This window comes from Ictidomys tridecemlineatus, chromosome 2, assembly GCF_052094955.1.
Source record: "Ictidomys tridecemlineatus isolate mIctTri1 chromosome 2, mIctTri1.hap1, whole genome shotgun sequence".
Classification (NCBI taxonomy): domain Eukaryota; kingdom Metazoa; phylum Chordata; class Mammalia; order Rodentia; family Sciuridae; genus Ictidomys; species Ictidomys tridecemlineatus.
Genome location: NC_135478.1, coordinates 151,316,427 through 151,329,544, shown reverse-complemented (window position 1 = coordinate 151,329,544; position 13,118 = coordinate 151,316,427). Strand labels below are relative to the sequence as shown.

The window sequence follows — 13,118 nt, the reverse complement described above, 5'->3', positions numbered from 1 at the left end:
AAATTGCTGAGGGTGACCTTGAACTTGTGACCCTCCTGTCTAAGCCTCCCAAGTCACTGAGTTTATAGGCATATGCCACTACACCCAGCTGAAAAGTTCAGGTTTGAAGAGACAAAAACATTATAAAGTTGTAGGTGATGGTCATACATGTCACACTAAAAAGCACTGCATTTTAAACCGTGGATTGTATGATATCTGAATTATAACTAAGATCAACATTAGTAAGTAATGACCTAGGGGTTTTGTTTGTTTCTAACTCTGAAGATTTTTGCTTCCTGATATTAAGACCCACTACTCGGATTCCACTGCCTCTAAACTATCTGAACAAGAGTATGACTGTCATGCTTGCTTCCAGTCCCAAACCCTAATGCTATCCTCCTGCCATAAATTTCGGTGGCTTCAAATCGCTGGTGTAAATTGTCCACATTTCAACATGACCTAAGAGGCTGTCAGTTGCCTGGTTCTGCCAACCTCTTCCGTAAACTCAATATACTTCCCTCTCACCTACGCTCCAGTCACACCCTCAATACTGGGTAAAGTGACTCTCTGTCTCCCACTTGCTGAATACCTGATCCTGCAAATGAAAGCAATATCATTTTATAATCTCTTTATCTTTTTTTCTCCCACTAGACTAATAATTATTAACCTTAGTGATGTGATTGCCAGGAGTGTCACAAGTAATCAATTCCTCATTGTCACGCTGGCTTCTGTGCTTAAGGTGGCAGACAATTTATAACATGTGTATGACCTTGGATTATAAATCTTCTTATTTGCTTATGTGTTTCAGGGACAACATTGAGCATTATAGCAATACACTCATCAGTAAACTGAAGGTCCCTCTGGAAATGGGTTACTCCTTCAATGTGGCTCTCCAACACAGCTGCACAGACCTAGAAGATCTAGGCTCTGTAAGAGAAGGAGGCATGCTACACTTTTGAACCCAATGCTTAGCTCAGTGAGGAATAGTTTTTATCTTAAAGGCAAAGGAAGCTAATTCTAGGTTCCCTTAAAAGCCCATAGTAATTTAAGCTAACAGATATTTGTATGAATTCATACCCAAAAAAATGCGGAAGTAAAAAAGCAAACATTAAAAATAAGTGAAATTAAGCCGGGCATGGGGCCACATGCCTATAATCCCAGTGGCTTGGGAGGCTGAGGCAGGAGGATCATGAGTTCAAAGCTAGCCTCAGCAACTTAGTGAGGCACTTAGCAACTCAGTGAGACCCTGTCTCTAAATGAAATATGAAAAAGGGCTAGAGATGTGGTTCAGTGATTAAGCACCTTGGGTTCAATCCTCAGTACCAAAAAAAAAAAAAAAAAAGTAAAATAAAGTAATATTCAAAGCAGAAGCACTTAATATTTTTGACCACAACACAAACTTTACTAAAACATATTTTAAAAAAACTTATTAGAACACCTGTCCCTGTAACCTTCCAAATACCCAAACCAGTGTCAGATATGGGGAAAAGTCTACCAGAAAAAGTCATTTTGACCATCTCATTTCAACAAGATGGGGAAATATCTCCACTGAATGAATCAATTTTGTAGAGCTAGGAGATGAAGGGACGTTCCTTCAAATACAGCTCAGCACATTTTACAGCAACAGGAACCAGTTGTTGAATATGGGTAAAATCTACCCAGAAGTTTGTTTATATCTATCTATGAGAAGACCAACTATGTGACAAAACAAGGAAGCCTATATTGGCATCCCAATAATCATTTTCAGTAGACAATGGAACAAAATGATTTTCAAGTTGAGCGGACTTGCATTCACACACCAGATAATTGACAATCTTATAAATCCTGCTGCGCTTCATTCTGACCACTGGGAAAGCCCAGGGGGCAGCTCAGCTCCTACTATTCAACATGGATGTCCTGGCATTGGAGCTACATAGATCAAAGCCCACACAAGTTAAATCCTGCAACATGGGGAGGAGATGGAATTTCAGAGTTCTAAAGGTGATGTGATCAGAGGGCCCAAGAAAGGTGCCATCTACTCACAGAGCCTCTTAAGTCACAGTGAAAGAGCGTCTGGAGCTAAGTGGCTAACAGTATGTTTCTATTGGGAACTGCTGAGCTAGGCTGGGTTTTAAAAGCTGAGCTGGATCAAGTCACACCTAACTTTAAGGGCTTTCCCTCATATTTTGGACAGAACTCAATCCCTGACAAGTGCCCTGAAGTTCCTGTGTGACCCATTCATCTCTCTAACCACACTAGCCTTCACTGGGTTATGAATTGTGGCCAACTGCTTTCTAAGTAGCAATAACATCCCAAATGTTGGATCTGTTTTAACTCATTTAATAGACACAATCCCATGAGGTAACTTTATCCCATTTGTAGACACATAAACTACAGCACCAGGATGTTAATAATGTTAGAACTTGGATAGTTAAGTGCTGGAGAAATGACTCAAGCCCCAACTGTCAGATTCCAGAGTCCACCCTCCTAACCACTTTGTCTTATAATAAGATCTTCACTTCTCCATATAGCTAAAAAATATAAACATACAGACTGAAGCCAACTCAATCCTTATTTGGCATCACCTGCAATGGAAAACAAAACCTGTCCTTCGTCAAGTAAAGAGCTTTATCCATTTTCAGGGGTCAATAAGCTTTCCCAACCAACATTTCAAGTAGTGAAGACTATGTCAATATACATCAAGTGCAGATATGAACCAGCATTAATTTGTGTATTACTTGAAAAACATTCTATCTTTTATAAATTAGGATTTTTTTTTTTAAAACCACCTGCTTCCAAAAGAGGTATACCCCACACACAACTACAGAAGAAACCACTTTCAGTTTGGTGAAAGTGGTGGTCTCTCCAGAAGTTTTTAGAAGTATGTCATGTGAAAATATTAGGAAAATGCAAATCAAAGCCATAAGGACATATCATTTCATGCCCATTAGAATGGCCTGTCTCTCTCTACACACACATACTTATAATAGTGTAAAATAATTGTTGACAAAGACATGGGAAAAATTAGGAACCAACATAACATTGCAGGAAGGAATGTTAAGATATTGGAGCTGCCACAGAAAACAGTAGAGCAATTCCTCAAAATATGAAAACAGAATCACTGTATGATCCAGCAATTACACTTCTGGGTATATACCCCAAAGAATTGAAAAAAGAGGGCTCACAGGTATTTGTACACTCGTGTTCATGGCTGCATTATTCACAATAGCCAAAGATAAAAGCAACTCAAGTGTTCACTAACTAAAGGATAAACAAAATGTGGTGTATATACACAATGGAATACTATTCATTCATAAAAAGAATGAAGTATTGATCTACGCTATAGTGTGGACAGACTTCAAAATACAGTGTGCTAAGTGAAATAAGCCAGACACAAAAGGCTACATATTGTATGACTCCATCCATCTGAATAGGTGAGTCCACAGAAACAAATGGATTAGAGGTTGCCAGTGGACAAGGGTAGGGGGTAGGGATTTGGGGGTAATAAGGGATTTGGGGGTAATAAGGAAAACAATCTCTATCAGTGGTGACAGACACACAGCCTTTTTAATATACTAAAACCTACAGAATTTTACCTCGATGTTTTTTAAAAGTATGTGTATCTGTTTATGCTTATCTATTCACAGATGCACACATAGAAGAGCAATATTCTGTTGAGTTTTTAATTTTCATGCAAATAGGTATCAAGTAGTGTCTTACACATCTTACATATACTTATTTACTCCTCCAAACAGGGTTATTATCCTCAGAACAGATGCATAAACTGGGGCAGCCTTTAAGTAATTTGCTTAAACACAGCATTTCCCATATGGCTCCCCACCACCACCACCACCATTCCATCTGATTTCTTGGTGATCAATCCACGCTGGCAAATACAAACCTAACTTCTTATTAACTGCCACATGGAAGTTGTCCACTGTACCAGCTATTAATTTATTTTCATTACCTTTTCTTCAGACTCTTTAAGTCACAGGGTCCCCCCACCATATAACACACCACACAGTTGGGAGGGGGAAATCAGAGTTAGGACAGCACTGTTCAAGCCTCAGCACCAAATGAAAAGAGGGTGGAGAATCCAAGAATCAAACAGCCGTTTCAGTAGCTTGCTAACTTACTCCTGTAGCAGACAGACAGGGATAATCACATCAGACTGCTAACATGTCACCAGATAAAAGGGGAAAGGTAGGTCAAAAGTCTAATTGTGATTCCAACATTATTCTAGGTAAAAGCACTGATCAAGTTGCTAGGGGACAGACAGGTATGAATGGTGGGAACCCGAGGTTAAGAGAATAGGTCTCCAAAATGGCCCACCATGCTGACCCCCACGTGCTTTCTTTTCCAAGAAGCAATTTACCTGCAGCCCTGCCTGGCCTAAGTGGACAGGATATGTCGCATTCCTCGGCAAACTACCTGTTAACTACAGGAGAAATGCAGGCCCAAGATAATGTTGATAAGAGGAACCCCAGTTTCTCTGAAGAGGGGAATTTTATGACCCTTTTCTCAGACCAGATCCCAAAACTCAAGGAGATAAGGAAAATTTCTCTTAACCATAAAATCTGTGTAAGACTGTAATAGTTTAGAGTCCTATCAGAACATGTCAACATGGGCCAAAATGACCTGGAGTTGCCATGGCAACGGGAACTTGAAAGTCTGATGTCATCCTGCTTTTGGTCAAAAGTCAGGAGGTGGAACAGAGGACCCACTCTCTCCCTTGAGAGAGTGTCCCTTTCCCTTTTCCTATCCCTTCAATGAACTCATGCCTGTTACTCTGAAAGGCTTCTGAGATCTTTTTTTACTTGAACAGGATGGTGGTGGTAGGGGTAGGGGTGTGCTGCTTCAGTTTCCTGAGAGGCCCCAACTCTGTAACAAAATGAATTGTCTACTAGGAGTGGTGGCACACACCTGTAATCCCCAGAACTCAGGAGGCTGAGACAGGAGGAGCCCAAGTGAGGCCAGCCTTATCAACTTTGCTAGACCCTGTCTCAAAATAGTAAAAAGGACTGAGGACGTGGCTTGGTGGTAAAGCGTTCCTGTATTCAATTCTGGTATAGATCAATCGATCAATCGATCAGTCCTTTAGGCGTGCAGTAGTTGTTCTGGCTCTGTATGGCTTTTATAACAAAATACCTGAAACACTTAGATGAAGGGAAAAAAGAAAACTCATGAGTCTCTGATTGCTGTCAGGACTGGACTGAACATAAAGGGTCGATGGTATCACTTGTAACAGGTATAGCTAAGAATACCAGACCACGAAAATACATGTTCTGGTGAAACTACCCTTAAAACACACCAACAGTTTAGAAAAACAACCGCTCCAGTTATAAATAGACAAAGACACCAACAGGCCCAAGGATGGTGGTTAGCATCAGAGCCAATGTGCAGTCTAACAAGGGGCACTGAAGGAAGCCTTGCACTTCCCTGGCAGAAGTGTTACCAGGTCCATCTCTCCAAAACATCTGACGCCAATAAAAAAGCAGCAGCCAAACACTCCTACTGCAAAACACTCCTAACCTTTGACCCACTAATTTCATTCCTATTTAATTATCACTAAAGAAATCCTCAAGAATGAGGGTGAGCCAGGCACAGTGGCACATGACTGTAATCCCAGAGACTCAGGAGGCTGGGGCAGGAGGATCACAAGTTCAAAGCCAGCCTCGAAATGGCAAAGCACTAAGCAACTCAGTGAAATCCTGTCTCTAAATAAAATACAAAAAAGGGCTGAGGATGTGCAACAATGGTCAGGTATCCCCGAGTTTAATCTCAGGTACCCTCCCCAAAAAAGAATGTAGATAAAAACTTATGCAGATATGTTCATGGCTATGTTAACCATTGGACTGATAAATGGAAAATTATACAGCCAACAATGAGAAATGGTTAAGAAAATTACCATTAAATAAGTACACATAAAACAGAACAAACAATCATTATAAACACTTATGGAGCCCAGTGACATAAAAACTGTTTAAAATAAAATGTGAGACCTTTATATTTCAAAGAATGTTAACAAGAAAATGAAAAGACAACTCACTGGATGGAAGTATTTGTAAACCATATATTTATATTACACATAACAGGGACTTTCATCTTATGTGAAACAATGCTCGTTGTCATGGTCACAGATGACATACGACTTCATACCCACTAGGACAGTGATCATCAAAAAGCCAGAGATTCGCAAGTGGTTGGCAAAGGCTATGGTGAAACTGGGACCCTCAAGACATAGCTGGGAAGAACATAAAATGATGACATTTGGAAAACATTTTGTTAGTTCCTCCAAAAATTACTTATGACCCAGCAATTCCACTCCTAGGTCTACAGCCAGGTGAACTGAAAAATCTAGGTACACAAGCGCACAATCTTCATGGCAGCATCATTCATAACAGGAAAAAAGAGGGAAACAACTATTAACTGAAAAGTAGATAAATGTTATGTGCTACATGCATGCAATAGAATATTTTCCAGCCATGAAAAGGAATAAAGTACATGCTAAAATATGGCTGCATCTTCAAAGAAGATGTAAAAAGATGTTGAAAGAAGACAGGCACAAAAGCCCATATATTGTATGATTCCACTTATATTAAATGTCCAGAAAAAGCAAATCTATAGATAGAAAGTAGGTTAGTGTTCCTAGGGTCTGGGAAGAAACTAGATAAGCGGAAGGGCAACTGACTGGGGTTACTGGGGGGGGTAATAAAAATGTTCTGGAATTAGCTGTGATGGTCCTAATCTTGTGAATACATTTAAAACCACTGAAATGCATGCCTCAGAAGAGTGAATTGCATGGTATAACAATTATAGCTTAATTTTCATAAGCAAAAAAAAAAAAAAGCTTAAAATTTGACAGGATATACAACTATATATACAACATGACCTGAGCATGTTGGGGGGAAAAATGCTTCTAATAACATTACCACTGGGGGAAAAACTCTTTCTCTCTTATCTCTTTCCCAATGAACATATAATTTTCCAGTGAGGAAAAATAAATAAATAAAACCAAACCACTAACCTTGATTAGACAAATTGTTTCCAAAAATAAGGAATGCCAAAAGAAAAAAGGAAATGCCTAGAAAACAGAAATTTCTTCTCTCATTTTTGGAGAGGTGGGTGTACAGTGGAAGGGGGCGGGGATCAAATTCAGGGGCACTTAACCACTGAGCCACATCCCAGCCCTTTTTTGTATTTTATTTAGAGACAGGGTCTCATTGAGTTATTTAGGGCCTTGCTAAATTGCTGAGGCTGTCTTTGAACTTGTGATCCTCCTGCCTCAGCCTCCCTAGCCACTGGATTACAGGCGTGAGCCACCCCCCTCTTCTCTCCTTTTGGTTTGTTTTGGTACTGGGGATTGAACCCAGGGGCACTCAACCACTGAGCCACATCCCCAGCCCTGTTTGGTGGTGCATCACTGCATCCTGCCATTTGTTTTTAACTGGGAATTGAATCCAGGGATGCTTTACCACCAAGTTACCGCCCCCCCCCCCAGTTTTTGTTTTTTTATTCTTATTTTGAGACTGGGTCTTGCTAAATTGATGAGGCCCTCCTCAAATTTGTGATCCTCCTGCTTCAGCCTGTCTTCTCTCCCAATCGTAAGGCTCTCCCTGGAGAGACAGCTGAACCACAGGCAGGGTCAAATGTGTGAATTATTTGGGGCTTGGGCAGAGGAAGGACAGATGCTCACCATATTCACACACTGCAGCATTTGCTGAGCAACCACCAAGACAAGGTCTGAGTGCCGGAGGAGAGCAGACAAAGGACCAAAAAGTCAGTGGAGTTCCTCTGGTGGCCGTTATGATCGCCATCTATTCCCTAAGAAGTTCCGTGACTTTGGAACAGAGGAGGGACGAGTCATCACACATTACCAAGCTAATGTCAAAAGGAGTTCATACTAACGTTCTTGGAATTTTCTTCTTCTGAAATTAGTTGGTGGAACGACGAGGTTCTACGGGGCAAAACAGGGTTTCCCACACTCCCCACCATTGCCCTCAGTCTCCACAGTATGTATTCAAGAGATGAAAGTCTTACTTAGCACTCAGTCACGCTATATTTGCTGTACTTAAAAACTGCTTAATTAAGCCCATGACGATTGTTTTTGGTCCAAAATTCTATCGAGCAGCTTTTCACCCAGATCTTACCCCTCAGATTGTAACACGATCCTCCTTCATGCTGTTTAGAAAAGATCTGAGTACCAATTTGGATGACACTAATGAATTGGGACTGGAAGCAGGCATGCTTGAGTAGTTTTAAGGTTTTAATAAGTCACAGCAATCCATCAATAGCCAAGGAGGAGTTACAGTTAGAAGTCAATTTAATTAGCTGCAAACTTTTTAGGAAATCATGCTACAATGGCAAGCTGACTTCGCAGAGGTTCTACTTACTAACCAAATTCACAAAGAGTGTGTTGTTGTTGTTGTTGTTTTTTAAAGCATAACAAAATTAATAAAAATTAATTTTTATTCTTCAAACTACTTCTCCCCAAGCCTCTGCTTCCATCCCCAACAGTGGAGATAGCTAGAGTTCCGTCTACAACTCACTACTCCTAGTACATACGATTTGGATCCTGTATGCTCTTGTGACTTCTATTTGATCACTTTCATTATATACAACCGCATAGTTTCTAGCCACATATCAACTCCATGCATCTTTTATTGCTCACAAGTGAGTCCAGGTTCTTACACAGGTACATGTGAGGAGCCAACTTAGGCCAATCCAGGGTCAATGTCTTGCCATAGGGAGTGAGGACACAGGGATTTGAGTATCTGCTTCTAGATGGGTTGGGAGATTCAGAACCTGGTAATCTCCTTCAATATAGAAAAGCTGTTTCAAAATTAATGTTCATCGCTAAATACAATGAGCACCTACCACATTATGTGAGTTGAGTTTAAAACCTTTTAGACTTCCCATGGCTCTAAGGGGGGAAAATTAATGGAAATTAATAAGGTTCAAGCCTACTGTCAACCTCATCTCTCATGTACTCCCCACCGATTTCCTTCTGGCTGGATCTTTAAGAACACACTTTGGGTCTTATACCACTGTTAACCTGGGTTAACAGTTGGTACAGGGTTGATTATTCATATCCACCAGTACCTGAGGGTGTAATTCTAATCCAATGACTGGTATATTTTTTGAGAGAGAAATTTGGTCAGAAACACACCAAAAAAACACAAAGTGACCATGCTAAGAATGGAGTTGTGTAGCTATCGGCCAGGCAGGGACTATCAAAGACTACTGGCAACCAGCCAAGAGACAGGTTGCCTATGTTTTGATTTCAGGCTTCTAGTCCCCAAAACTGTGAATGAATGAACTTCTGTTGTTTTAAGCCTCCCCATTTGTGGGGATCTGTTACAGCAGCCCAGGGAATTCATATACCTCTCACTGTCCACAGTGAGTACCTTAAACCTAACCCAGAGTGGTTCATATTAGTATAAATGAACAAGCCATTATTAACTTGCCTGTGTCTAAATGAGACTGTACTTCACTGTTGTATGTGGAACAGGCCATAGCTCAGTTAAAGATTCTGGGAATCCAACATGGCAATGGAGAATCTCACCACATCCAGCATCTTCTACACCCATACACTGTTACTAGCCACCAACAATGTCACCACCCCCTAGAGTAAAAATGGCTGTATTCAAAGCATGAAGAGGACCACTATTACATTTCCTCACTGTCAATTTCTACATTCTAATTCTATGGGGAAAAAAGTACACTGCCATCTCCAAGCTGCTTTCTGCTGAGAGAGGGCTATGTTGGGGAAGTGCTCTCCATCAGGTTGAGCATGAACAGTTAAGGGTACTGAGCAGCAGGGTTCCATGGCCACCACACACTCTTGATCGTTCACATATATTATCCCACTTAATCATCCAAATAATCTTCCAAAGTAGATATTAACCCTGTTTTCAAGATGCAAAAACTGAGCTTCAAAGAGGAAAGGCCTCTTGCCCAGTCAGGAAGCAAAGACAGAAAGGATTCTGGATTTGGACCCACCCTATAGAACTCTAAAGCTCATTGGGGGTGACACACTATGCATTTCTCAGAAAGTTGCCATTTCATATAGAAAATGATTCTTCACAATCTCTTCACATCAACAAGAAGCACAAAAAGTTGGTTAGTGTTGAGGCTGGTTGAAGGGTACATGAGGTGATTCATTACAATCATATATAAGCAGAAATTTTTTTTAAAAAGTCTTGATACTCAATAAAGGCTAATTTTTGAAACCTACTACAAAAGTCAAACAAACTAACAATGATCCTCGGGCAAAGGTAAAATACTGTACTGTTCATTAAACCTCACTGTGGACCTGGGGCGTATCTTAGGTTACAATGTTTGCGTAGCATGTGTAAGAGCCCCGAGTTCAATCCCCAGTATCACAAAAACAAAACCACAACTTCACTATATAATGCATACAAAACAGGTCATTACCTCTGAAAGCCACAAAAACAGATTCACAGAAGAGCTACTTCCCCATTTTCAAAGAACCATGTAGACTTTTAGAGTAAAATGAAATTTAATATCAGATTATTTCTCAAGATGAAGTTTTCCCTTTTTATGTAGTATTGACTATATTACATAAGGAAGTTTTTGCCTCGTTTATATTTTCCAGACAGAAACAGTAGAATTTCTAAAAAAAAAAAATAAAAACCGAAAACAAAATGGAAAAATTCAAGCACAGAATTTCAATCACAATCAAAAATTCTGTTAAATGTAAATTCACCAACAGTATGCCCTCAGCCACCTCCATAATTCAACTCACACAGGCACTTTTCAAACAACTGTTCTCTCTTCTGTGATTAAACAGTGGCTCTGCCCATTAATGATAATTTGAATAGCAAGATCAAAACTCTAGAACCCCATAACAAACCCACTAATCTCCCACATGATAAAAATACCTAAGTATTTTTAAGTATTTGTGGCACTGCAAATCAGTGCAACTGCTATAGAAAGCAGTATGGAGATTCCTCAGAAAATTTGGAGTGGAACCACCATTTGACCCAGGTATCACACTCCTTGGTTTACACCCAAAGGACTTAAAATCAGCATATTACAGTGACACAGCCACATCAATGTTTATAGCAGCTCAATTCACAATAGCTAAAGTATGGAACCAGCCTAGATGCCCTTCAACAGATGAATGGATGAAGAAAATGTGGTATATATACACAATGGAATATTACTCACAGCCTTAAAGAAGAATGAAATTATGGCATTTTCAGGTAAATGGATGGGACTAGAGAATATCATGCCAAATGAAATAACCAAACTAAAAAACCAAAGGCCAAATGTTTTCTCTGATAGGGGGATGCTGATCCATAATGCAGGGAAGGGGTAGGGAAGAATGAAAGAACTTTGGATTATGCAGAGGTGAGTGAGGGGCAATGAGAATGGGAAGGACAGTAGAATGAGACAGACATTATTACCCTTCATACATTTATGATTACACCACTGGTGTGACTGTGCACCACGTACAGCCAGAGGAATGAGAAGTTGTGCTCCATGTGTGTACAATGTGTCAAAATGCATTCTACTGTCATGTATAACTAATTAGAACAAATTTAAAAATTAAAAACATGAACACTTTGATGAACAAGGCTTTAATACCAACTATTCACATACATACAATGAATACTGATGCAAATACAGAGCAAAAATTAGGAATTTTCACTTTACATGCAGACTAACAAGCAAATCACATATCTGATAAGGGACTTGTGTCTAGAATACATGAAGAACTCTTATGATTCAAAAATAAAGACAACGGCAGTAAAAGGTCGGGAGGATCTGAATAGGTATTTTTGCAAAGAAGACATGAAAATGGTCAGATAAGCACATGAAAAGTCACCTGTCATCAAGCACATGAAGGAAAATGCAAACCAAAGCTACAGTTAGAAACTATTATATACCTTTTAAGATGCTACAATCAAAATGCCAAATAACAAGTATTGGCAAAGGGCATGGAGATATATGAACCCTCATATAATGCAAGTAAGAGTGTAAAATGGTGTGCTTAGAAACACAGTCTTGCAGGGCCTCAAAACATTTAACAAATTACTATGTGGTTATAGCAATTCTACTCCTAGGTATATATCTAAGAGAAATTTTTAAAAGTAATATGTATAAACACATATATACACCCACACACACAAAAAAACACTTGCACATGAATGTTTATAGGAGCTTTGTAATAGCCTAAAACTGGAAACAACCCAAATGTAATACATAGACAAGCAAAACATGTTATAACCACATAATTCAGCATTATTCAGCCACAGAAAGGAATTAAGTACATGTTATGACGGGAAAGAATTTTTCAAACATTTTGCTAAGAAAAGAAGCCAGACATGAAGACACATTATCTAATTACATTTATATGAAATACACAGAATAGGCAAATCTGTAGAGACTGGAAGATGGGGAGGCAGGTGTCAGGATAGTGATAGCTAAAGGCTCAGTGTTACTTCGAAGTGACAAAAATAAAAATATTCTAAAATATCTATCTATGGATACATTCTAAAAACCATTGAATTGTATGTTTAACATGGGTGGGCTCTGTGGCTTGTGGAGTATGTCTCAAAGCAGTTAAAAATATATTACATTTTTCTTGGGCTGGTGCTGTAGCTTAGTGGCAGAGCACTTGCCTAGCATGTGTGAGGCACTAGGTACAATCCTCAGCATAACACATAAAAAAAATAAGTAAATAAAATAAAGGCATGCTATCCATCTACTACTATATTAAAATTTTAAATATATATATATATTTAAATACATACATATATTACATTTTCTAACTATGCAGATTAAAGAATGGTTGAGTAGACATTTGCAAAGTACTTGGTAGATGCCACCAGCCAGGATTGAGTGTGTATCACCCAACACATAACCAAAAAATAAAACCGAATATTCAGAAAGTTCTTCACTAAGTCTAGGGGATTAGCTTAGTGGTAGAGCACTTGCCTACCACGTATGAGGTCCTGGGCTGAATCCCCAGAACAGCAAAGAGGAAAAGAGAAAAGAAGGGAAGCCAAAGCCACCATACACAGGTAAAATGACCCAAGAGTCAACCTGAAAGAGCTCCCACTGAATAAAAACGAGAAAATGTGACCATCAATAGGTTAACAGAAATAGAACCACAAACAATGTTAGTATTA

General features: G+C 39.4%; 1 protein-coding gene across 1 annotated transcript in view; it reads right to left on the bottom strand.

The window, feature by feature from the left end:
• Positions 1 to 13,118, bottom strand: part of Igf2bp3 (insulin like growth factor 2 mRNA binding protein 3) — a 139,194-nt gene that overhangs the window by 48,009 nt on the left and 78,067 nt on the right. The window lies entirely within an intron of this gene.